This window comes from Leptonychotes weddellii, chromosome 7, assembly GCF_054177405.1.
Source record: "Leptonychotes weddellii isolate Sample4059 chromosome 7, ASM5417740v2, whole genome shotgun sequence".
Classification (NCBI taxonomy): domain Eukaryota; kingdom Metazoa; phylum Chordata; class Mammalia; order Carnivora; family Phocidae; genus Leptonychotes; species Leptonychotes weddellii.
In genome coordinates this window covers 110581578-110607542 of record NC_138375.1, presented here as the reverse complement: position 1 = coordinate 110607542, position 25965 = coordinate 110581578, and the positions used below count along the sequence as shown (strand labels likewise).

Below are 25965 nucleotides of genomic sequence, written 5' to 3'. Positions count from 1 at the left end.
TTCTGCAGGTCCCTGATGAACCCAGGGAACCCTCCACCGTATCCGGGCCCTGGTCCGACGGCCCCGTACCCACCTTATCCACCACAACCAATGGGACCAGAGGGCTACCCTCCAGGACCTATGGGGGGACCCTACCCACCTCCTCAGGGGTACCCCTACCAAGGATACCCTCAGTATGGCTGGCAGGGCGGACCTCAGGAGCCTCCTAAAACCACAGGTACTGGGAACGGGGTGTGTGTATATGTGGGCGTGCATGGGCACAGTCCCACGTCACCAGAGGAAATGTTTGCATGTTTTGTTTGGCAGAGAAGGAACTCAGGCCTTTGTGTGCCGTGGTTGACGTTCCCAAAGCTTGGTGACTGCTTAGGGTGGTTTCTAACTCCTGAGAAGGACTTCTTTCTCGGGAGGCCTGAGTCAGTTCTGTCTACTTTCTCTATGTCTCTTATCCCTCTGGGGCTGATGACTTCCTGGTTGACATGTTTCCCGAGGGCACCTTCTGGAGTGCTGGGGTGGCGGGGGGTGGGGGGGGGGGAGTACCAGGTGGGTTCTTGCCCTGGCAGCCAGTTTTGTTTTTTAGATTTGGCCTGTCTAGATTATTCTCTCTCTCGGTTTGTTGACCCGCAAGTCATCCTCTTGCCCCAGCTATTGGGTTGGTTTTCTTTACTGCTGTGTTTTCATAATTCTCTTGAACCTGCGAGCTGAGTTTTCAGCAGGCATGTGAGTCCTTGTGTGCTAGAACAGTGCTCCTCCAAGTCGGCTGTGCAGACAAGTGCCCGTCTGCGGACAGCTGTGAGAAGTACAGAGCGTGAGAGTAACCAGGGAAGAACTTCTAGAGCAATTGGACATGCCTGTGACATTCAAGCAGGTGATCGGCATTTTACAAAAAGTATCAGTCTGTGAAGGATTAGAAAGGAAACCTCTTGAGGAGCACTGTGCTAGGTGTCTGGGTGGCTGTTAGGACTGTTCTGGAACCTTTGGGTTTGCAGAAGAGTTGCTGTGTTACAGCGCCTTCAGGTTTTTTAAAATGACTAATTCTTACCGAGTGCTTGTTGTGTGCCCAGTGGTCTCCTGAGAGCTTTATTTACATTAACATTTAATCCTTGCAACAATCCTGTGAGGTTATTCCCATTTTTTGGTGAAGTCATGAAGTCGCAGAGGGGAGTAATGACATGCTCCAGGTCACCACGCTAACGGGCAGATTCCAGATTGGAATCCCGATGGTTTGGCTTCGGAATCTGTACCTATCACCTTTTTCTCTGGGGGGATGATTTTAGATTTTATCTACGACTGTAGGTACATCTCTAGCTGAAGTGCAAGTGTGTAGTCCATTCGCTTAACAGCCCCCTACATGGTAACTGTTGCTGTTTCAAGTGAGGGAAGGTCTTCTGAGCTGCTGTTAATCTGTGTCTGGTAGTCAGTAAGGACTTAATAAAGGTGTGTTGAATGGATAGGTAGCTGGGTAGATGGCTAATCGAAGCAGACTCTTAGTCTGTTTATGGTTCAAAGTTCATCTTTTGTACTACAGAAATTGTAAAAAATACCTTTGTTTTTCTCGGGAAACCAGTTTTTTGGAAGCCCTGTGATTGGAGGTAGCAGGTGCTTGTGGGAATGGAGCTTCCCGGGCAGTGTACTTGCAGTATGTCCAGGGGCTCCGGGGATGGTATTTACTAATAATAACTATAGCAACTAGTATTTCTTGAGCCTGGTGCCTGCTGTTAGCCTCACGTGACCTTCCCAAGAGCCCTATGGCTTTAATCCCACGTTACAGAGGTGGAACCCGGGGCTTGGCGAGGTGGTATGTCAGTTATCCATCATAGAGCATAGCACCCCAAAACTCCATGGCTTAAAACAACAGTGATTTACATCTAGAACTAATGATGTAATGTATGGGGATTAACATAAGAATAAAAAAAAAAAACAACAACAACAGTGATTTATTCTCGTGATTCTAGTTGGTTTTATGTGATCTCTCCTGGGGTCACTTAATTCAGCTGTCAGCTTGGCTGGGGCTGGAATGTCCCAAGCTGTCCTCATTCACATGAGTGGGGTCCTGATTTACCTCCACGAGGCGCCTCTCTACCTGTTGTCTGTCATCTAGCCTGGCTTGTTTACATGGCAACTCACTTCCAAGAGGGTGAAGATGGAAGCTTGCCAGCCTTTTCATGGGTAGGCCCAGAACCGACCCAGCATCGCTTAGCCATATTCTCTCGACGGGGCTGGCTGGATTCAGTGGGAGAGGAACTAGATGTCATCGACACCCCCACCCTTTTTGGTCACAACTTTATTGAGTGATCATTCACATACCATACACATAACCCATTTCAGGTGTACGATCCAGTGGTTTTTAGTATAGTCGGAGTCGTATGAGCATCACCTCTGTAATTCCAGAACATTTCATCACCCCAAAGAAACCCATATCCTTTAGTAATAGCTCCCGTTTCCTTAACCCTCCCCCTCCATTAATCTGTTTTATGTCCGTAGATTTGCCTGTTCTGGACATTTCTTGTAAGTGGAATCATAACACCCGGTGCTCATCACTAGGTGCTGCTGCCTTTAGGTGTTCCTTTTGTGACCGGCTTCTTCCGCTTAGTGTAAGGTGTTCAAGGTTCATCTGTGTTGTAAGCATCTGTCAGTCCTCCATGCCTTTGTGTCACCAAATAATATTCCATTTTATGGATACACCACATTTTCTTTATCCATTCATTAGTTGACGGACACTATGCTTGGCCATTATGACTAGTAAGTAGCGGCCGTTACAAACGTTTGTGTAAAATAAACGCGGTCTCCAGAGGAACAGCATGGGAATGTGGAGCCCGAGGAGTCGTTGGTCACCATCTTGGCAGACACTGCACCACAATGCACTCCGCTCCCAACAGAGTTCACGTCATCCCCAGCCCTCCCCACGGACAACATCCGCCCCCACCCACACACAGGCTGTCTCATCAGTCATCACATCCACTTTGAGCCCAGGCTGTCGTCATCAGCATCTAGAAGCGCGCAGGGCCTCTTCCCTGCCACACCGCTTCCTTCACTCCCCACGCCTCATTCCCACTCTGCCCCAACCTACACACCTCAGAGGTGACACAAAATGTCACTCCTCCGTGGAGCTTTCCCTGTGTGTCCCACTCCTCTGGTAGCCGTTACCAGTCCCCCATGCTTCAGCTGCACCCCGGACAGGCTTCTTCCCGAGCACCTCCCCTCTCTGAGTTCCCTTCCTTTTTGTGTTTTGTCTAGTCTGCCTCCTTAATGTCTGAATTCAGTCAGCCGCGCTGGTACTGTCCTAGTGTAGGCTTTCACCATTGGCGGTTAGTCAGGACTCTGTAGGCTGCAGGTGACAGCGTCTCAGCCTTAAGTGTTAACCAACAATAGAGGGTCACCAGAGACCTGAGTAAAGGCTCCAAAATGATGGATGGTGACCAGAACAGACAAAAAAGGGACTCTGACGGGACAAGGACAATGCAAGGAGCAAAAACCCTGCTAGGAAAAAAGCGGGGGGAAATTCCTTTAATAGTCTTAGGTATGTGGTAAGATAAATCCTAATGAAATAAGACTAGGGATGCTGTATCAACAGGAACTCAGGAAACAAAAGCATTTAGCCAAGAAGAATGTGAAACCAACCTCAGCCCAAGGAATTAGATCCAAAAGACCCATTCAGATAGTCAGATCTTGCCCAACCAGCATGGACGGCGTTTTGCCACAGGTGGAAGGTCGACATATTGCTCTGTAACAGACTATCCCAAGTTAGAGATTCTGTAATTGGGGCAGGGCTTGGCTTGAACGACCCGTCTCCGTTCCCCATGGCATTGCCGGGGGCTGGAACATAGATGATAACCGGGGTGCTGGGTTGACTGTGTGTACGTTCTACCCTTGAACGAGATTTATAAACTCTCCCCCAGGCTTTATGTTTATAGCATGTCTGAAAGGCTGCTGTCGGATTGGCTTGCGTGTGTAGTGTGGAGAAGCCATGTGGTTTCGCAGAAGCTTCAGAAGGGAGAGGGGGCTGGGAGCCCTGTGGCAGCCTGACTGTGGGGGGCGGAGGATCAGAAGATACCCACACTTAGATGCTACCATCTTTATTTTTTCTAATTTAAATTTTAGTTAACCTACAGTGCAATATTGGTTTCTGGAGTAAAATTCAGTGATTCATCACTTACAAGACCCAGAGCTTATCACTAGATGCTCCTATCTTTATGTGTTTTCTGAACCAATCTTGGGCTTCTCTACTCTTAGTGGCTTTGTTTCCCTCTCTTATTTCCCTTGAACGTTTAACGTCAGCCGCACTCTGTCAGCTATTTCTGATTCAGCAAAATCTTGTACTTCCGGTTCATTATAATGAATAATTGTTCTTTCAAATCCGAAAGATCCAGAAACCCCGAATCTGATGTCTTTCTTTCCCCCTTCTCCTCCACAAGGCCCCTCAGTGGGGCTAGGCTGGGCATCCTCCCAGCACAGCAGCCTCGGGTAGCTGGCCTCCTTCACCCTTCAGTGTCCGTGTGCAGAAGTGGAAGCTGCCAGGCCCTTTATTTATTTAGTTTTCTGTTTGTTTATTTTTTTTCAGGACTTCCTTCAAAAGAAAGAAAGGAAAAAGAAACTTTCTTTAATTTCTAATTTTGAAGCCATTGCAGACGTAGAACGGCCTTGCAGAAATAGTACAGATGATTCTGTGTACCTCTCACCCAGATTGTCCCAAACCTCACATCACTACCATGTCATGATCTGCCAGACCTTTTTCCCATCCAGGCCCGGAAGGCTCAGAATAGCACTTCACACTCCACGGGTCCACGCAGCCACGGGTCTGTGTAGCCGGCATTCCAGGGGAGGGGCAAGAGACTTCCCTGCTTGCCACACTGCAGCATGGCCTGTGTGTTGGGGGATCTTTGCAAGCATTGCAGCAAGTCCCCCTGGTGATAGGTGGACTCCTGTTCAGTGAGGCATTCTCTCTACCACAACTGTTTCTAGGCTCTCTTGACCGTGCCATAGTTACGGAATGGCTTAAAGGGAAAAATTAAACACAGCAGTATCTCCGGTTTTTTATCAGGAAATCTGTTTATTGAAGGAAGGTTCTGTGGGTTGGTTAGAAATAGTGAAAGAGAGGGGCGCCTGGGTGGCTCAGATGGTTAAGCGTCTGCCTTCGGCTCAGGTCATGATCCCAGGGTCCTGGGATTGAGTCCCACATCGGGCTCCCGGCTCGGCGGGGAGCCTGCTTCTCCCTCTGACCCTCTCCCCTCTCATGCTGTTTCTCTCTCGCTCGCTCTCTAAAAAATAAATAAATAAAATCTTTAAAAAAAAAAAAAAAAAAAGAAATAGTGAAAGAGAGTTTTAAAAATTTGGTCACCAAAATTAAAATGCCACCCCCTCAGCTACCTCTCAGCAGCAGCCCCGGAAGTCCTCAGAGGAGCACCGAGGCTGATGACCCTTCCGAGCTCCTGGCAGACCTCACTCACTGGCCCTTTCTGCTTAGCCCGAACGTGGCCTCAGAGTCCTCCTTAGCCCAGCGCCCTGGGCAGCCACTGTGAATAGGCTTGAATTGTTGGATGAGATGAAGCCATTTGCCATTCCTTGCTAGGCTAACCCCCTCTTCTTAGAGATTCAAACTGAAGCCCAGAGAGGTTTAGTGGCTTGCCCAGGGTCAGCGAGTTTGACTAGGATGTAAGTCCTGAGTCCAAGCTAAATGCTTTTCCTTATTTCGTCCTAGTGCTGTGGTCCAGCAGGTTCCACAGCAGTTCTCAAACCCTGCCTCAGGATAATACCTTCTTTGCAGCCCCTTCCCATCTCCCTGCTGCCACCCCCCCCCCCCCCGACCGCCACAAAACAAACACAAAAACCTGGTAGCTCAGAGCAGGATATCAGCTTCCTGGTAGCAGAGGCAAAGTGGAGCATGATTAATCTGGATTCAACTCCCCTTATTAACACCAGGACCTGGGCAGGTTACGCATGCCTGCCTCCTCTTGGAAACCTCACAGTGACTGTCTTTCTCTCCCGCGTCTCTGCCTCACCCAGAGCAGTGCTGCCACATCAGATGTGCTCAGGAAGTGTGTGTTGGATGAGTGGAGAGACCACCATTTTGCAAGGTGGTGATGAATTCACGGGAGTTGTCCGGGTCCCTTGACCTTGGAGCCCCTTCCCGTGCTATTTACCTCTTGGGAGTCCAGATATCAGGGCTTTGTACATGTTCTTCTGGGTTAGGACTGTGATAATCTGGCAAGGTGTTGATTTAAAAAAATCATAATAAAATGAAATAAATTTGGGGCGCCTGGGTGGCTCAGTCGGTCAAGCGTCTGCCTTCGACTCAGGTCATGATCCTGGAGTCCCGGGATCGAGCCCCGCATCGGGCTCTCTGCTCAGCACAAGAGTCTGCTTCTCCCTCTACCCCTACCCTCCGCTCATGCTCTCTTTCACTCTGTCTTTCTCAAATAAATAAATAGAATCTTTTTTAAAAAATGGAATGAATTCTATTTCAGCAGAGTCCTTGGGATGGCCCCATGGAGTTCAAAAGCCCAATTGGCCTTTGAACCGAGTTTCTAGGCCTGTCCATCAGGAACTAAAAATGACCTTGTTATGGTTCTTTGTAACTTGAAGGTGTGGACGGGAATGCCTGTCCCAGCAGTGCCCTACTGGGTCACTGGCCAACCAACCAGAAGCTCCGTGTGGCCTCTCCTTTAGTCCAAGGTCATCAGGTGGGGGCAGGGTGGTGATAGAACGGCATATTTCTCTTTCTCGAAGCTCTTCTTGGTATCTGACACTGCTCTCCTCAGTCGCCGTGAGGACGGAAGAAGAAGGAATGTAACGATCTGGCATCTCTGGCTACCTGGCTTGGGGTGTGGAATTACAGCGTGGCTTGTTTGAGCCTTTTATGCTTTTTTTCGTCAGAAACTCTGATTGTGCCCTTTCACTGCCCTGGGAAGCCTTCCCTGCAGAGATGAAGTCCGGCTCAGGACCTTCCTTGTCAGATATCAGATGACAGTGTCCCAGCATGGCCACCCAAAGCTGCACTGCTTAGGAATCCAGGTGGATTCTCTGGTTCCCTCGGCCTCCGTTTCCTTTTCTGTGAAATGGGGATTACAGGACTGTGGTGAAAACTGCAGTGAAAACTGCAGTACTATTCCTTGCACAGTTGATGGCACGTTGGCGGCCAGTGAGGAAGTTAGTACTCCCCCTCAGCCCACATAAATTTCTGAATTTTTGCTTGTGGGTGGATAGGGCCGGTGAGCCAGGAAGCCTTCAGGGGCGAGCTGGGGAAGCCGGTGGCTGAGTGTCATTCCCCGTCTGCCCACGGGCCTGATGAGGCAACTGGGGCAGTTCCTACGTCCTCCTCTGCAGTCACGGCCACAGACCTGGTCTCCCTCCTCCTGTGCCTGCCTCTGCTGTCTGTTTTCTGCCCCGACACCCTGAGAGCTTCCGGGTAGAAGGGTAGGAGCCAGAGTCCTTCCAGGGGCCAGCAAGGCCCGCTCAGAGCCAGCAGCGTCCTGTGCACTCTGCACCCCCCCTTCTCAGGCTGCCCTCCAGGGCCTTTGCTCTTTCTCAGAAATCTACACACCTTGTGGCCTCTTTTGGTTCGTACTCAGCAGTCACCTAGTCAGAGAGGCCTTCCCGCCTCTTCCGCTCGCCTTCCGCCTAAATGTGGCACCCCAACTGGGCCCTCTCTGTCCCTGCCCTTCTCATCTCCCTTCCCACATCCTACTCTTCTGTGTTCCTTGGCTGCCTTTGTCCTCCCGCCGGGGTAGAAGCTCCTCGATGGCAGGTACCTGCGTATGTTAGGCTCAGTACGCAGTTCCTACTGTTTGTTGAATGGTCGAGTGTCCCCTTCCCTGCGCGGGTGTCTCGTGAGTCATTCTCCGTCAGGCCTTACGTCGAGGTTCTGTTGCTGCTCTACACCGAATCTTGGCAGTGGTCCCCAGGAGCTGCTGCTAGCTGAGTTTCTGCTGGTGCTCAGCACGGTATCTCCTCCACCATCTAATTGGCGTGACAGCTCCGTGAGTTTGCCCAGGTCAGAGCTAGTAATCCAATAACTAGTAACTCTAGTCCTGGCGCTGACTTGAGAGCCTGTCCCTGTGCTGACACCGCTTCACTGGCCTCCCCTCTAGGAGAGGTGCCGGGGGCCGTGGGCGCTGCTCCCTCCCTGCCTTCGAATCTGGCTGAGGTCCACCCTTGGCGTACTTGTGCCTCTTTGGTTCTTCCTTCTTGGCCTCCCAGTTTATGCTGGTCTCCTATATCTTCAATGGTCTTGCAAAATACTCCTTTATTATCTTATCCCCAGTTCGTCTTTGTTCAATCTATTTAACCTTTGTCCTTCCTCTTGCATCTCTTAGCCCATATCCTGGGTCATTCATTTGACTCTTCTGATACCCAAATGGCGTTTACATGGAATTCCTTGGAATGCCCTTAGGTTTCAACGTGGGGCTGGGCCAGCATCTTGAAGACTTCAGCCAGGCCTGTCAGAATGGAGAAGCTTGTGGTTTCTGACCCTAGCAAGTGGGTTTAGTCATGTATACTCTTTGCTCTGAAGAGGAGACAGATCCAGTGGCCAGGAGGATGGAGGCCTCTAGAGAGGGAGGAGGAGGGAGATGAATAAGGAAGGGGCAGGAGATGGAGGCAGTAGGGTCCCCAGACCCAGCACTGTAGCTGGTAATTAGGACTTCGGGAAGATCTCCTGAATGACTTCCCAGGACGTATGCAGATGAAAGCACACCGCTGGAGACAGATGGGAGAGCTGACTGTGTTGTGATGCATCCTCAACAGGGCCCCTCAACGAGGGGAAGATGAGCTGCTTGTGAGGTCCTCCTGGAATTTGTGGCTCTTTTCAAGGGCCCTGACATCAGCTGTTTCTCTCAGCCATCTTGCGGGCTCTCTTTTCCCTCCCCAGAGGACATAGGCCTTAATGGTCCACTGGGCTGAGAACTTGCTGGTCCTTGCTTTGGAGGGAAAGCTGTTCCTTCTCTTTGCAATGATCTGTTGGCTTCCATTTAGTTTGGACGCTTTGTTACTGGCCTGGGTTTCTTTGTGAGAGGCCAGAGGTTTTGATTTAACTGAGGATAAAGAAGTTCTGGTCGCAGCAGTTTCGTCCCCGAACCTTTGGGCATGCCAGAGTAGGAACTGTACAAGTGAAGGATTTATACATTTCTTTCACCCTCATTAATGGTTTTCTAGTATTCTTAGAAGAAAGGCCAGTATTCCAAAAGGCCTTGAGGCCCTTCATGGTCTGGCCCTGCTACCAGATTCTGGTTCAGTTCCTCAGCCTCCCCAGGCCTCTCCTCCGACATGGCTTTTGTAAATGGTATTTCCTCTGAATGGTTGTGAAAAGCCTTCACACTTGGCTCAGGTAACCCCTGTTAAATCCTTCCCATCTTGCTCATGGGTCACTTTGGTGGCGCTGAGTGCTGCCTTCCACCCCCTAGTCTGGGTCAGCTCTCTGTCCTCCACTGGTTTGTAATTTTGTGATCTTGGCTCTAGTTACAGAATTAAGGTCTCCCATCGTAGCAGAGACTTTGTCTAATTTGACCATTTGATTCCCTAGTAACTTCTTGTTGACTCATTAAAGATGAAGAGTTTAGAGAGAGGCAGGAGAGGGGACAGGTGAGATTCTGGAATAAGCTTTTTCTAAGCTGTTCAGCTCTGGGCTTGAATTTGCAGAAAAGACTGTTTGCACTTCTTTTTCCCCTCCCTCGCCGTCTTCATTAATTAGCCTGGGTTCAGAGCAGAGTATTCGTTGTGTCGCAGGGGCTTGGAGCTCCGTCACGGTACCGGCTGGCCATCAGCTGTGTGAGTGATCGGAACTGAGCGATGGAGCTCTGAGGCATTCTTGCCTCCACCTCATGCTGGCCCTCACTTCTTCTCTGGCTCCTAAACATAGTAACAACTCACGCAGAAAATTTTTTTTTAATACCGCACATAGTCCAGATACACCGTCATCTGAAATCATTTTTGCGTTTTTATTTCCTAGGCAGTTATTGCTAACACGCGCGTGTCGTTTGTACCCGGCTGCCATCGTAGTGTGGAGTCGTGGTGTATTCTGTCCCCTCCCCCTCACTTTGCCAAGAAGCCGCTTTTCTATAGGGCACGGTTTCTCAACTTCACAGTTCACATGGGGGCTGGATAATTTTTTTTTAAAGATGTTATTTGTTTAATTTTTTAGAGAGGCAGAGAAAGAGGGTGGGGAGGCACAGAGGCAGAGAGAGAATCTTAAACAGAATCTACACACCCAGTGCAGAGCCTGATGCAGGGCTCGATCTCACAACCCTGAGATTGTGACCCATGCCAGATCAAGCACTGGATGCTTAACTGACTGGCCACCCAGGTGCCCCTTAAAGGTTTTATTTTTTTAAGTAATCTCTGCATCCAATGTGGGGCTTGAACTCAGAGTCCCGAGATCAAGAGTTGCATGCTCCACCCACCAAGCCAGCCAGTACCCCCACTGGATAATTTTTTTGTTAGGGATGGGTGGGGCTGTCTCATGCATCCTTTACCTTTATCCACTAAATGCCAGGAGTATTTGCTCAGTTATGGCAACCAGAATGTTTCCAGACATTACCAGATTTCCTCAGGGTGCAAATCACCTTCCTTTGAGAGCTACTGAGATGGAGTCTGCATAATGAAAAATTTAAGTTGCCCATTGCTTTTGAGCCCAGTGGCAGAAAAGGACTTTCTAATTTGTTTCATCAGCAGCTGAAAAATACATGACTTTTTCTGGTAGCCTGCCTGGGAAAGAGGCTCTGGGAACTTGGAACTATATAGAACTCCCTCACAACCTCTGACTGGACAGCCTTTGTTTCAGTCTGGGACTGGAGAATCTGGGTGTTTGATACCAGTCCTTATATTAAAACCAGCAGAGGGGCATCTGGTTGGCTCAGTCAGGGAGCATTCGACTCTTGATCTTGGGGTTGTGAGTTCAAACCCCACGTCGGATGTAGAGATTACTTAAAAATAAAATTTTTAAAAAGAAAAAGTGGAACAAGAAGTTTGAGTCCCACTGGTCCAAGTTTTAAAATATTCAATAGTAACTGTTAATTATTAAATAATAAAAACTATAGCTAAATAATAGAGCTAAAACCTAAGTGGTTACTATGTGTCATGCACTTTTATATATTAACTCATTTAGTCCTGGGAACAACCCTCTGAGGTAGGTCTTTTTTTATCCCCATCATATAGATGAAGACTCTGAAGCATAGAAAAGGCTCACTTATTCATGGTCACCCAGCTAGGAATGGGCAGGGCTGGGATTCAAAACCAGTCCAACCCCAAAGCCCCTCAGTGTCTGCCATTTACTGGGCACCACGTGAGCCGCCTGAGTGGGGGCTGAGAGCCTGAGTTGGGGCTGAGAGCTTCGTGGACATGGCTTCAGTTCTTGCTGTAGTCCTTCAGGCGAGGTGGTATTTTCCTCGATTTTACAGATGTGGAACTGGGGACTTAGAGAAGTTATGATGTTCTGCCCCTGGTCCCCCAGGCATGTGACCCAGAGCTGGACATTCTTCCCTGTGTCATGTGGCCTCCCACGAATGAGTAAAAAACTTTTTTCTACCTTCATCTTCCTTTTTCCCTTGTGCCAGGCACTAAATAAATGTTACCATTTCTAATTAGATCTTGTTCTTCAGATGCTTTGCCTACATTATTTAATTTAATCCATACAGCAGTCCCGGTGGTTTCCCATTTTAGAGATGAAGAGACGGAGATTCAGAGAGAGGAAGTAACTCGCCTAAAGTCAGAAAGTAACTCACTGAGCCATAAATTGAACCCAGGTCTGTCTGATTTCAAACTATTATTCTTAACTTTTATGCTCTTCGCAGGTTTCCATTAGGAAACATCCTTAAAATACGTCAAAATTAGCAATAGCATTAATGGTTAGCAGGAGTAAGGAGGTGGGCTCTATGGGTAAGATATGTTCTTTCTGGGGACACTCAACTGCAACTCTCCTCTGTTCTGTTCACGAAAGCAGATGAGCTTGGCCTTGAGTGAATGTACTGGGCTCTTGGTACCAGCTTTGACTCTCGTTCCAACACTTGTGACTTCAGTCTTTTAATTTGACAGATCTGCTCAGCAGTGCCCAGCGCTTTGACAGTCCCTCTAGAGACTGCTATAGGTGTCGTGGACCTGGGCATCGTGTGAAAACAGTATGCTCACAAAGACACGGGGGGACCATAGGCTCCTAAAGATGGCCTCGGATTTTTCCATTTTCTTGGATATCAAGATGCTTTCTGGTTTGCTCAGATGTTTTATGCAAAACACTCTCTTTTGCCTTTTCAACAGCCTTGGCCTGCCCAGCACTCAGGGGTAATGGAGTATAAAAAGGCAACTGCTCTTTGCAGCTGCAGTTGACTGAGCTGGCTCGTGGGGTGTGCTCAATGTCTGCTGACTGGAGGCAGGTGGGTTGGCCAGACCTGGCTGGCCCAGGGGAGCAGAAGGTGCTGGGAGTCTCACCGCCTCCCAGACCAGTTTGCTTCGTTGTTCTTACCCCCTTCCATCCTGGTGTGGCCTGGCTTTTCTGCCCGAAGACTCCTTTTACCCAGTCCTGAAACATGACCTGTACATTCACTTCACCTCTTGCAGAAGCTTTTTAAAGTTATGTTGATATAAACAATGAGGAAATTGGTTTGGTGGGCGTAAGAGGGAAAACTGCTTTGGGTGAAAGGCATCTAGGGAAATTGGAAGGTGCAGGTGGGATAGCGTAGGTCAGTCTCTAGGATTGGAGCCAAGGCCGTGGTGGTGGGACCTCCCTGTGAGAGTGGGGTCACCTAGAGTGACAGGGATCTGTCCCTAGAACATACCCTTCCGGGTAGGAACTAGGCATTAGCTGTGCTGGAAGGGCTGGCTCCTGGGCTCCGGCCATACCCCCACTGGTGTGGCACGGCGCCTGCAGATACCTGGCCCCTGCTTTCCAGTGGTCAGTGTGGTTAGCCACGGGGCGGGGCGGGGGGGAGTCTCTATTCGGCCTATATTGTGGTTCCCCAGGGACACAGGATGATTAAACTGCGTCTCGTGAAGATGGTGAGGATCCGTGTCCACATCATTGGTTGAGGGCTTACCCCAACAGCTGGTACCCTGGGGCGGTGACCCCATCCAGCATGACTGGGGGCCAGGAGAATGGCTTTTCCCACACGCTGACTTAGGGCGTCTCTGCCACACCCCAGGCTGCTGCTTCGGGGTTACACCCCGGTTCTCTCACAGAGAAACATGACCTTGGTTTTAAAATAACTTTTAAAATTACAGAGCTAGCTCTTCCTTATAGAAAGTAAGTAATACCTGCAATTTTGCTTCCAGAGATAGTAGTTAACATTTTGGTACGAATCTTTTGCCCTGTGTTCAGTTTTTCATGATGCAGCCCTTGTTGAAATGCACCTAGTGTGTTAGTCTCTGTTCAGGGGATATATTTGCAGCTACCTTAATGCTACGTAAAAGTGGTGTTGGGTATCTGGTTTTTCTTTTTTTTAAGATTTTATTTATTTGTCAAGAGAGCGAGAGTGAGAGAGCACAAGCAGGGGGAGCGGCAGGCAGAGGGAGAGGGAGAAGCAGGCTCCCCGCCGAGCAGGGGGCCCGATGCGGGGCTCGATCCCAGGCCCCTGAGGGCTCCATTTTAGACGTCAGTCCCTCACTGCTGACTTCATGCAGGAGTGTCTCCCCGCCCCCACCCCCCCACACAAAGTACTGCTGTTTTGAAAGATCTCAGTACAGTGTAAAACTCTAGAGTATAGGTTGCTTTTCCTTTTCGCCTTTTATTTTTAACAGCAACGATAGTAGCTACAATCTGTTGTCTGTTTACTTTGCGTCTGGCGCTGTGCTAACTGGTTTTCAAGGAGCTCATCATACCCTCTTCCTAACAGTCCCAGGAGGTGGGTTATTTTGTTGTCTCCAGTGTTCAGGCCAGGCAACAGAGCCACAGAGAGGCTAAGGGAATTGCCTCCTCCGTAAATGGACCATGCTAATGTCGCAGGCATCACCCTGGGGCCTGGTGACCCTGTGTCTGGAGGAGCTGAGCCTGGCGGAGTACGGGAGTGAAGACGACCCTGCTCCTGCCCTTTGAGCTGAGCTAACAGTCTGCCGGGGGCTGAGGGACCCGCAGAGACAGACCAATGGATGGACCCTGGCAGTACCCGGAGGCTGCCCTGGTCTTCTGTTCCAGACTTGCCTGGCTCCCCTCCTCCAGGAAACAGCGATTTTCCTGTCGACTCTGACGGAAAGCCTTCCCAGCTTGCAGCAGGAAGCTTGTTGCTGCTTGCTGTCAGGCTGCAGCTCTTTTGGTTGTGAGAGGCCATTACTGCTCCCCGCCTCTTCCCACTGCTGGGCTCAGTGGCTTTCTCCTCATTTGATCAAAGGTGACTTGTATGCCCAGGCTGAGATCCTGATGGGAAAGGCGGCACCCCTTCTAGAGATGCCCTTGGAATAGAAAGGCTTTCTGCCGCTGAAGAAGAAAATAGAGCCCTCTCCCCACCGTACCCCCGCCCCGCCCACATGCGCAGGTGCACGCACTGTCCTACTAGGGATGCTCCTGGGATGTGCATGTGACGCGGAGAGCTTTCTCCTTGGGGTCCCAAGCATCTGACCCTTTTCCCAGGGACACACCCGATTAAAGGCCATAATTGGGAGTAGCCTGGGAAAGATTTCACTTTCCTTAGGGAAAAATCGCTACTAGACTTCTTTTTTTGGTGGGGGAGGGGGTAGTGTTTTGGTTCCCTCTGAGCTTTTCCATTTACCCTTGAAATGACTCCCTTTGGTAGCCTGGGATATTTGTAGCCTGACAGATTTTAGAGAGAATACAAGATTGTATTTGAGTTGTTCTTAACGAGTAAAAATGTATTTTTGCTTTTGGGTGGGGTGTGTATCATGGGTAGATTTATGAAGGATCAATATCTTCCCTCCCCCAAACCCATCCAGTTTCCCTTGGGCAGCCGCAGGTAACCACGAACTCCTCAAGGCTGTGGGCAAGATGCCCTGTGCCTATAGATCTGAAGGAAAGGCTCCCAAGAGGCCTATCTGGAGAAGGCATCTTCTGTGGGGTCCACTCTCCCTGGGTTAGCCAGCCTCTGGGCCCTGAACTCCCTGTACTCGCTTGACTCTGAAGGTCTCCTCCTGGTCAGCTTGATCCGCTCTGGGATAAAGTGCCTGGTTCCCATACCAAGAACCGCTCTCAGCCGTTGCAAGAAAGTTTATGCTAAGCGAGATCTCTAGAAGGGTTTCAGCTGACAGAAGAGGGATTGACTCCCTTCCTTAAGAGCTTAAAACTGATAGGGTCTTCATATTTTTTTCTTAGTAACGCTTTGCTGTTGCTTCAGAGGATAGCCAGCTAAGTCTATACCCCCAGCTTGCTTGGGTAATGCCACGGAGAAATAGATGCCTCTTTTACCCCATTTCTGAGGCCCTTGTTTATTTTGCAGAAAGACTCTTGTATCAAGCGAAAACTGTCCGTAGAATCTCCCTCCCAGCTTTGTATTAGGCCTGTGTTGCTTCCAGGTGCTCCGCAATTAGGGAGCCCTGCCTTCCGACCTTCAGATCTCTTGTCTTGGGAGGAATAAGAGCAGCTAACATAACACCGAGTACCTGCTGTATACTAGGCCCTGGCCTCTGTGGATTAACTCATTAAGTCCCTGAAGAACTCAGTGAGGGCATAGGTCCTATTAGTAGCCCCATTTTGTAGGTGAGAAGCCTGAGCCCTGGGATAGGTGGTCACACCCAGAGTGGACCCCAGGGTATCCTACTCTAGGGCCCCCTCTCCTCCGCTCTCCAGTGTTCCTAGTGAGTGTTCCTAGTAAGGCCCAGGAGCAATCTCTCGGTGTTGCTTGTGCTGCGATCTGGGGAAGGGGCTCTCCTGTCGGTGATGATGGCGGAGCTGCTAGAGGGGTGAATGTGCTGGGCTTTCAGAGTTTGCTGAGATGCTCCTGTTCTCCATACTTGGTGGTGCTGCTCTGGGCAGCTGAAGTCCGTTCAGTGGATGGGGAGCAGTCAGATGCCTTCTGTCATTCCTGACACGTTGGAGACTCCCCACATGGCCCCTCCGTCTCTAAGGTTAAGCCCACTTACTTTCCCACTTTAGGGTTTTCATTGCAAGGATTAGCCTGTCTTTTCTGGGAATGGAAATTTTCTGGCAATGGAAAGGTGGTTGGTCATGTTAGAGACTTTTTTGTTCGGGCTTCAGTAACAAGCTAGCTAGAACTCATCAGTTGACCAGAGAAGGAAGCTGGTTCCCTAAACTCCAGCCCTGTCTCCAGGCTAACAGAGTTGAAGTCACAGCCCTACAGACCAGGCCACCCCTCTGTCTCCCTTTCTCCACCGGGGGAGTCTCTGGCCTCACATTCACCAAATGTCACATATCAATGGGTGAGGACCCCTTATTGTTGTCTTTTGGGTCGATGTTGGCATGTGGCAGGGTTACAGAACAGCAGGGATTGTTGTGGATGACTAAGTGACACACTTCTTTCCAGATCTACAAGCATGGCCATGGGTGCTCTGAAATGGTGGGCAGGGAGCTGGGAAGGGTGGGCCGTCTGCCTTGAATCACCTCCCCACGTTCACCGAGAATGGTCTTCGGTTCCATCCCTGACCTCAGACCTCACCTTGTCCTCACCAGGGCTCTAACCTGAGGTGCAGTCAGGTGAAAACACAGCTCTTTTACTTTTGCACAATTAAACCTCACAGTGGAAGGAGGAAACAACCGGGGGTGTTTTGCATAAATAGATCTGCTAGGACTGTTAATCAGTAACACGGGAATCTCGTACGTGTTGAAGCCGGTTATGGTCTGTATACCTAAGATAAAAAACACACTGTGTTCAGTAAAAACGATATGGCAGTGTTTACCTTGTTACAAAATGCAGCCAATCCTATTTGAATGGGACTCCTGAGGCCGGCGCTCAGCGTGAGTCAGAGCAGCATGGCCAGTAACAGGACAAGCCTGTGCCTGGGCTCTAACTGGTAGGACCCAACAGCTGCCTCCTTGGCGATCTCTTTTGGGCAAGTTGCAAAGAGCCAGCTCCCCTCAGAGTGTACTTCCCCTCCATTTTTTTCTATAACCCAGTGCCTGAAAACCAGGAAAATAATAATTTTCCTGATCTCTGCTTAGCTTCCAAAATCATGACAGCACTGTCTTATATTCAAGAGCCAGGGACATTGGGAGTTTGTGGTTTCTGGTCTCTTTCTTTCTCTCCTTGCTTTGTTTCTGCGATTCCCTGGTTCCAGGCATCTTTCCTTCTGCTCAGCAGGATATGAAATCATAGATCGTGCATTAACCACCTTCCTTGTCGTCCCCTCCTTAGGGAGGGAGGGGCTGAGGGAGAGAATCTTCCAAGCAGACTCCCCGCTGAGCGAGGAGCCTGACACAGGGACGACCAAGAGTCGGATGCTTAACCCACTGAGCCCCCCAGGAGCCCCAGGTGTGGTTTATCCATTCCTCCATTGAGGGACACTGGGCGGGGGGGGGCTTCCACTTTTTTTGGCTGCCGTGAATATGCTGCTATAAACATGGATGCACAAGTACCTGGTCAGGTTCATGCTTTCAGTTCCTACCGGTAAGAGTTTTAAAGCGCAAGGAGCAAGATGTCTTTGAAGGTCAGTTTCTGATAAATTGCCCTTCCCCCGCTGAGGGTGAGTCTTGCAGGCCAAAAGTGAGCTTTACTCACCATCTAATTTTAGACTCGGACTTAAGCACCACTGGTCACTTGTAACATCATGCTTCAGTTTGATATTTGATAGGTTTTTGCAGTGTGTTACAATCCCAGTTTTGTGTATTACCTGTCATCGACTACACGTTAGTTGGCCGCTTCTTTGTGATCATGGAGGCACCTTGTCACTTGCTGGTGGGCGCTGGTGTTAGGCACTGCACCTTGTTCTAGCTGGCTTGCTTCCGGGGTGCGGGCTCTTCCTGAGCTTGCCCCTCCTGACCCAAGTTGCCCTGGTCTTTTGACATTGTCCCAAGATCTGGCTCCACGTTGGGGCCTAAAGCCCTGAACCCACTGACCACTGAGGCTGTTGAGGCTTCCTGTCCTACCCCCACGGTAGCTTTGTGAGGCATAGTATTCTCCCCTATGTCTGCTGGTTCTTGTCATTTGTTTTCATTTTATCCAGTTCTTGTACAGCATTTAGCATTATTAGAATTATATGTAAATTTTTTTCCTCCGGGAGTGCAATATTTTTCTGAAATACCTTGGCATTTGGCGTTGGCACAAGGACTGGTTTTCCCTGCACCAGTTTAGACCTAGTCCTGGGACCCTCGGCATCCGGTGAGGTGCACACACCTGGAAGGTGATGGCCTTTGCTGGATTCAGCTGTCCTGTCATGGGTCTCTCTACCTCTAGAGGAGACTTTCTTAGGCCAGTGTCCCTCTGCATTTGCCAGTCTGGTTCAGTTAGGAAGTAGAGATGGCTGGGTGTGAAATCTTTTCTTGATGGCTGTATGGTTCTTCTCTTAATTTCTTATTAGGAATTCCCCCAAATCCACAGATGAGCCAACTTAGAGCTCTTCTGCACAGTCAAGGACACTATGAATTACCAGCGCCCCAGTGGACTCTGAGCCCATGACCTGAGAGCGTGGGCCATGCAGCCCTTGTAAAATGGGGCCGGGACCCTGCCTCTGCTTACTCGAGCCTCCTGTCCGTGGCTGGAAGGTTCTTGGTCCTGCGTGTTAAAGAAAAAAATGCATGCTCCTCGTTCGTATCCCCCCACCCCCACCCTGCCTTCCTGTGAGGTGGGGGTGGGGGTGGGGTGCAGCGCATAGAGAAGGCCTGTTCCCTGCACTTGAGGAACTCTGAGTCTACGTAGGGCATTTAGAAACCCTGACGATAAAGCAGCCATTTCTGAGACAATCCTGTGTTCTTGTTCTGATCCAGTGACACAAGGGAAAATGAAAAGATGGCTGGCATACTGTGGCAAAGTCTCCTGTTCTTACCCCAAGCTGTCCTGGGCACTCATCAGCACGGACTGTTGGGGAGCCTTCCCTTTGCTTCCAAACACTCGCCTGGGCCCATCTCTGTCTCAGTACTGCCTTCTTAAGCGCTGCTTGATACTTCTAAGGCTGTTTTCGGATGACTGTAGTGACAGAAGGATCCTTGCTGCGCTGGGTCAGGAACAGCCCTCAGAGGAGATGCTCGGAACCCCAGGTAGGGGGGACCATGCACCTTGGCGTTGCAAAGGAGGAGGACATTCTCTGCTCCTTTTGTCTTCTGTTCTTCTCAGGGCTGACTGTTAACTTCTCCCACTGTTCGGGCCCAGGAGGGGAGAGGATCAAGCCATATCTTGTTGCCAATGCATTTTCATCTCTTTGGGGCCTCATTACAGATACCGCTATGAGCCCTGCTTTTTTACAGGTGAGGACACTGAGGTTCCAAGAGGCAAAGGGGAGGGCCGAGTCGAGGCAAGCCACCCTGGGGCCCAAACCAAGAAGGAAGGAGGGAGTGTACATGAGTCTGGGCTAGGGCTGAGCTGAGAAAAGGCATCAGTACTTGAAGGACAGTGGCTGTTTAGTCCCCCGATGGTCGCCTTATTTGGGTTTGTTTTAGATGCTGGAGGAGGAAGGGGCAAGTTTGCCAGAGAGCAGATCAGATGCTTCTCAGGGTCAGAAAGATAGGGGTGGGGTGTGGAAGAGGAGCCGTTCACACAGTAACCCAACCTCAAGCTAGGTCTCTGGCCTCCACTCTGGGAGGGGCCCGGCTAATGAATCAGGCAGCTATTCCTGGAGCCGACGCAGGAGAGGGGACACTCTTCTGCCCTGGGGCAGGCGAGCCATTCTGGGGGCAGGGAGGGAAGGAAGAGGTGGTTCAGGGAGTGCACCCACAGATCCCTGAGGCCGGCTGTCTGTACAGGAAGCCTGACGACTGGCAGGTGCCTGAGAAGCTCACAGTGGGGCTTCCTGCTGCCATGGGTGGCCCTGGAGCCCAGGGTGCCTGGGCCTTCAGTCGGTGGGATGGGCTGTCACTAGGCATGGGCCTGCCAGTCAGGACACAGGTGTCTCTGGCCCTTGGATTACAGCCCTGTGCTGCTGTCCTGTTAGTCCCCACGCTGGCCAGGTCCTCCTTCCATCCCAGACTCAGCATACCAGCTCCCTGCCCCTGGAAGCTGCTCTGTCCCGGGCCCTCCTGAGTTTCTCATGTCCTACTTCCCAGAGATGTGACCATGGCCCCCTGACCCTGACTCTAGTCGGCTGAGGCCAGAGGAGACGTGATGGGCACTATGTATGTATGTGCGTGGGTTGGGGTGAGGCAGGGCCTTGAGCCTCGTTACAGATACCCCCTCCAGCATGGGCCTCCTAGAAATGGGGCCTGGCTCCGATCATTGGCCCCCTGCCCTCAGAGTGGATTTGGGCTCTACCCCTCCCTCGGCCTGGACCTGGTAGGTCCTCCAGACAGTGAAGAGCCAGCTTACCTTAGGACCCTTTGCTCCCTGAGCAGCCTGTGACTCTGCCTTCCAGGCTCTTGTTCCTTCTGAGGCTTCTGCCCAGAGTCTGGGTGAGAGCCCCTCTCTGCCTGTGTGGAGCTAGCTGTCTGCCAGAGGCGCGCTCAGTCAGGGGAGGGGTCTGCCTGCCGGGTCATGGCCGTTTGAACAATGGTGATAACACAGAGAACATTGATTGAGAGCTTTATAGTTCATGAAGCACTGTGCTATAATAAGCATTTTACGGGCCTGATCTCCTAATTTTCCCAGCAACCTATGGGGTGTAGATTACCAGTGTTCCTCCTATATTACAGCAGTGGAAACTGAGGCTAAGAGAGGTGGTCACCTGCCCAAGGTTATGTGGCCAGTGCGTAGATGGCCTATATTTAAATCCAATTTGATAATGTCTTATTAAAATCTCTGTTCTTAAATCCTAATTGTGGTGCCTCCCACTAAATTGGAACAGGATGTCTTTGGGAATAGTGACCTGAATTGGAGTAACAGTGTCAGGTAGGGAGGGTTCCTTCTCTGCTTCTCTCTGAACTTATCTCCGGAATCTGATGAGAACCCCACTGCTTCTCTCTCTCTCTCTCTCACACACACACACACACACTCTCACACACTCACACACTCACACACACACTCTCTCACTCTCACGGAACAGCTGGGGCCAGCTGTAAGGAGGAGACTGGGGAGACGGGGACAGAGCTTTGCTGAGGACACAGCTAGTGCCCCCCGCGGGCTGTGTTTTGTGTGTTGGACGCATAGAATACGTTGGCCTCCTGCATGGCCTGACCTGGGCGAGGCGATCTGCCCACCTCGGCAGGGAGCGCTGCCCCTCTGCCCTGTGAATGCGGCCCTAAGTGGGTGCCGGCCTCCTCACAGCAGACCTGTCCTCACGCAGCTTTCCAGAGACCAGAGTTCCGGGCCCACCGCATACAGGCCTCAGTGTCTGAAACCCAGAGGACATTCAGCACAGAGAATGAACACTTTTCTTTGGATTATCAGTCATTCAAGCGCTAGCCTTCACACTGTGCATGTGCCTGGGATTGGGTTCCCTGACTCACGAAGAGGAAGCACTGCCCCCCCCCCCCCACACACACAGCACCCCGAGGTCTCCTGAAAGGGACTGTGATGTAGGAGGCTGACTGAGTCACCGCTGCGCGAGTCTGAGGAGCAGCCTTCCTTGTGGGGGCGGGCAGGTCTGATCCGGGTCTTGCAAAGCACAGACATTTGGCCTTGACGGCGGGCTTGGGCAGAGCTGCTGCCCACGGGCGGATCCAGAGCCCTGGGATCCCATCCCTGCAGCTGACTGAGCGGTCCCGCGGCCACAGAGAAAGTGCTGTGGGAAGGAGGAGCCTGGATGCTTTGTTTTGTCTTGTTTTAGAGGCAGGGGAGGGGCAGAGGGAGAGGAAGGGAGAGGAAGAGAGAGAGAATCTTAAGTAGGCTCCATGCCCAGCACAGAGCCCAATGCAGGGCTCCATCTCACGACCCTGAGATCATGACCTGAGCCGAAATCAAGAGTCGGACGCTTAACTGAGTGAGCCACGCAGGCGCCCCAAGCCTGGATGTTTTGAGCAAAGGGGTGAGTGATGGGCATTTAAGTGCAGAGCAGTGGGAGTGTGCTTCATGAGAAGTCAGGACACAGACATGTGAATGCTGCCTTCTAGCTGATTTTGGACAGACCATGTGGACTTCCCTTGAGCAGTTGCCTCCTCTGTAAAAGGGGACGGCAGTGGGGTTTTTGCCCGTGGATGCGCAGGGCTGTACAGACTTCAGTCCAGAGACGGAGACAGGAATGATGAGGGTGGAGTCCAGGAGACCTGGGCAGGTGCCTTGGCTGGGGTGGCATCCATCCCATGTCCCTGTCATCCAGGCTGGTGTCGGAGGGCCTGAAAGCCAGAGCGGAAGTGTGGAGGGGATGTCTGCAAGATGGAGAGGACAAGCCCAGTGACCTTGTTGCTGGTATCAGGAGAGGGCTAAGGGGGGCAGTGGGCACTACTTTCTGGGTCCAATGAGTAGGCACTGAAGTTCCTGACGACACTGCTGAGGTGACAGGCTGGCAAGGGCGTGGTGAACGGAGGGGTTCTGCTAAAGAAGCGAGAGGAGAAAGAGCATGATGTTCGCCTTCAGGGGGTGAGCGAAGAGTGGAGCCATGGGGGTGGTCAGAGGGCCTGAAGATGGCCCTTGGAAGACTGTGGAGTCCTCCCGGGTGTGCGCAGGCAGGGACTGACCCTTCTTGCTCGGTGCCCTCTTTCTCTAGGCCTGGGCTCAGGTGGGCTTCTGACATCTGCCCAAACCTAAACCCCAGACTTGAAGGGGAACAGCAGACGAGGCTGGGGTTGGTGTCATAATTTCTGCAGTGCACCTGCTGTTGTTGCTAGAGGGGAAGGAACCTTGGCAGTGGGCAGTTGGGGCCAGGCATGGGGCTCAGCCTTAGAATTATTACCAGTTTGGGAGCACTCTCTGGTGTCCGAGCTCCTCAGAGGGAGTGGGGAGCAGTGATTTGAATCTGCTGCTCACCAGCTTTACCCAGACCTGAAAGAGTCAGCAAGGCCTGAGAGGAGTCAAGAGTTGCATTGAAGGCGTATGTGACAGGTGGGACTCTGGGTCCCAGGGGCCAGGTCAGGCTGTGAGGGGAGCAGGAATGACTAGGAGTGCAGATTAGATGGAGCCGGGTCGGGGGTCAGTGGGGGTGGCTGTGTCTAACATTGACATGGGGAAGGTAGTCCAGGACTGAGGCCAGTGTCACCAGGGAGCCCAGTGCAGTCAGTGACAGCTGCCCCCAAAGACCCGGGAGCTGGCAGTTGGGGCAGAGGCTAGAAGGGGGCCGAGGTGTGCGGAAACTGGATAGGCCCTCCCTCCTGCCGGCGGGACTCGGCGGCGACAGTCCAGAAGCAACCTTGAGTGTGGCTTTGGAATCAGACAAGCCTGGATTGAGGAGAATATAAAGTGCAAAGTGAAATCCTCCACCCCTTGCCATACCTTGACCTTTAAGTTTCTTGTACTCTTTCCGAGACGTGTTTGTGTATGTGTGTATTTTCTTTGTACAGATCAAAGCGTGCTTATGTACCTTGCTTAATTTGTTGGCAACATGGAAGAACCACCTAGTTCTTTTTAATGGCTGTTTTCCTTTTCTGCCTTACAGTGTGCATTGATTTAGCTCGTCAGTCTCCACTGGACACGGAGGTGGTTGTTTGGGGTTATTTGGATACCGTGGCAGTCACACGTATCTGAACACTGAGACCATTACTTCTGTAGGAAATCCTAGATGTGGATTTTGTGGGTCAAAAATTGTATGCACCCCCCTCCCCGCTCTCTTTCGAAGGGGCCCTGCCAGTTCACACTGGCTGATAGTGTTTGAGGGTTATAAATGATGAGGGCGACACGCAGCCGTTGTGAGGATTACATGAGAGAAAGTGTAAAGCTTTCAGCCGGTGCCTGCCGCACCACCAGGCTGCGGGGCCGGGCTCTCTACGAACTGGATCACTTCGGACAAGCATCAAATACGGTGCTGGGTTGGGTTTCATGTAGCTCGGGGAAGGGGAGGTGGCGGGAAACCGTGGTCTGACAGGTGCTGAGCAGATGTCCCCTGCATTCGCACACGAGTTCCGGACGTGTGCCAGGCACTGGAGCAGAGATGGAGCCGTGAACCAGACAGGCGTGGCTCCCCGCCTCCCGGAGCCGGCCCTCTGGAGTCTTCCGTGGCCGGTGCTGCCTGCCGGCTGCGTGGGACGCCCCTCTGACCGGGTCTCTCTCTCCCCTGCCCCGACCCGCCCCCAGTGTACGTGATGGAACGGGAAAGGAAGACGGACACCGGATGTGAGGCAGCCCTGGCCGCGTGCTGGGCTGCCCTCTGCTGCTGCTGCCTCCTGGACACCTTGGACTGAGCGGCCGGGCCCCACGTGCTCCCTCCGGCCCGCTGCCTTCTGTTCCTGCAATAAACAATTAGTGCTGTACCATTCCATTTTTTTCTTTGAAAAATACTGCATCTGCAGATGTTTACATTTTAGCCCCTAGGATAGGTGTGAAGTGGTATCTCACTATCTTTTTAACGTACTGACTCAGCAGTTCTGCTCACGACGCATTGCTCACCACAATAAGGACAGTCACCATCTGTCACCATACAGCGTGTTACAGTATTATTGACTGTGTTCCCCGTGCTGTACTTCTCATCTCTGCCACTTACTTACAACTAGAAGTCTGTACCTCTTAACCCCTTTCTCTCTTTCACCCACTTCCCCTCTGGCCACCAGCAGTTCTCTATTTCAGACTTGTTTTTTTTTTTTTAAGATTTTATTTATTTACTTGACAGAGAGACACAGCGAGAGAGGGAACACAAGCAGGGGGAGTGGGAGAGGGAGAAGCAGGCTTCACGCAAAGCAGGGAGCCGGATGCGGGGCTTGATCCCAGGACCCTGGGATCATGACCTGAGCCGAAGGCAGACGCTTCATGACTGAGCCACCCAGGCGCAGACTGTTTTTTTATTTCACTCAGCATCATCCATGTTCTCACAAATGACCAGACCTCACTCATTGTTTTATGGCTGAGTAACGCTCCACTGTGTGCGTGTGTGTCTGTGGGCGCGCGTGCACGCGCATGTGTGCACGAGTGCATGTGTCTCTGGGGGCTGTTCTTACATGTGCCACATCTTTATCCGTTTATCTGTGGAGGGACACTTGGATTGTGCCCGTATCTTGGCTATTGTAAATAAGGCGGCAATAAACACAAATTAGTGTTTTTGTTTTCTTTGGGTAAATACCCAGTGGTAGAATTATTGGATTGTATGGTAATTAATTCTATTGCTAATTTTTTGAGGAACCTTCATTCTGTTTTCCAGAGTGGCTGCACCAGTTCGCATTCCCACCAGCTGTGCACAAGGGTTCCGCTTTCTCCACATCCTTGCCAACACTTATTTCTTGTCTTTTGGGATAATAGCCGTTCTGGAAGGTGTAAGGTGATATTGTGGTTTTCATTAGTATTTTCCTGATAATTAGTGATGTTGAGCATCTTTTTATGTGCTCATTGGCCAGCTGAACATCTTTTTTTTTTTAAGATTTTGTTTGAGAGCGCGAGCGAGTGAGAGAGCACAAGCAGGGGGAGCGACAGAGGAAGAGGGAGAAGCAGGCTCCCAGCTGAACAGGGAGCCCGACACAGGGCTCAATCCAGGACCTTGAGATATGACCTGAGCTGAAGGCAGATGCTTAACTGACTGAGCCACGCAGGCACCCCCATCTGTACATCACTGGAAAAACGCCTATTCAGCGGGCACGTGGGTGGGTCAGTCAGTTAAGCGTCCAACTCTTTTTATGTTTTTTTAAGATTTTATTTATTCATGAGAGAGAGAACGCTAGAGAGAGCACAAGCAGGGGGAGGGGCAGAGGAAGAGGGAGAAGCAGGCTCCCTGCTCATCAGGGAGCCCGATGTGAGCTCGGTTGGCAGGACCCTGGGATCATGACCTGAGCTTAACCGACTGAGCCACCAAGACACCCCATAAGCGTCCAACTCTTGATTTCTTTTTTTTTATATATTTTTTAAATTTATTTGACAGAAAGAGAGCACAAGCAGGCAGATCGGCAGGCAGAGGGAGAGGGAGAAGCAGGCTCCCCACTGAGCAGGGAGC

The 25965-nt window shown here is 51.0% G+C and overlaps 2 long non-coding RNA genes across 3 annotated transcripts in view; one reads left to right on the top strand and one right to left on the bottom strand.

Moving 5' to 3' along the window:
• LOC102727989 (uncharacterized) lies at positions 1-24301 on the top strand. The gene is made up of 2 exons (XR_014147226.1): positions 1-217; positions 24126-24301. It is a non-coding gene; the product is annotated as an uncharacterized LOC102727989 (long non-coding RNA).
• Positions 1-25965, bottom strand: part of LOC145722453 (uncharacterized) — a 388135-nt gene that overhangs the window by 188746 nt on the left and 173424 nt on the right. The window lies entirely within an intron of this gene.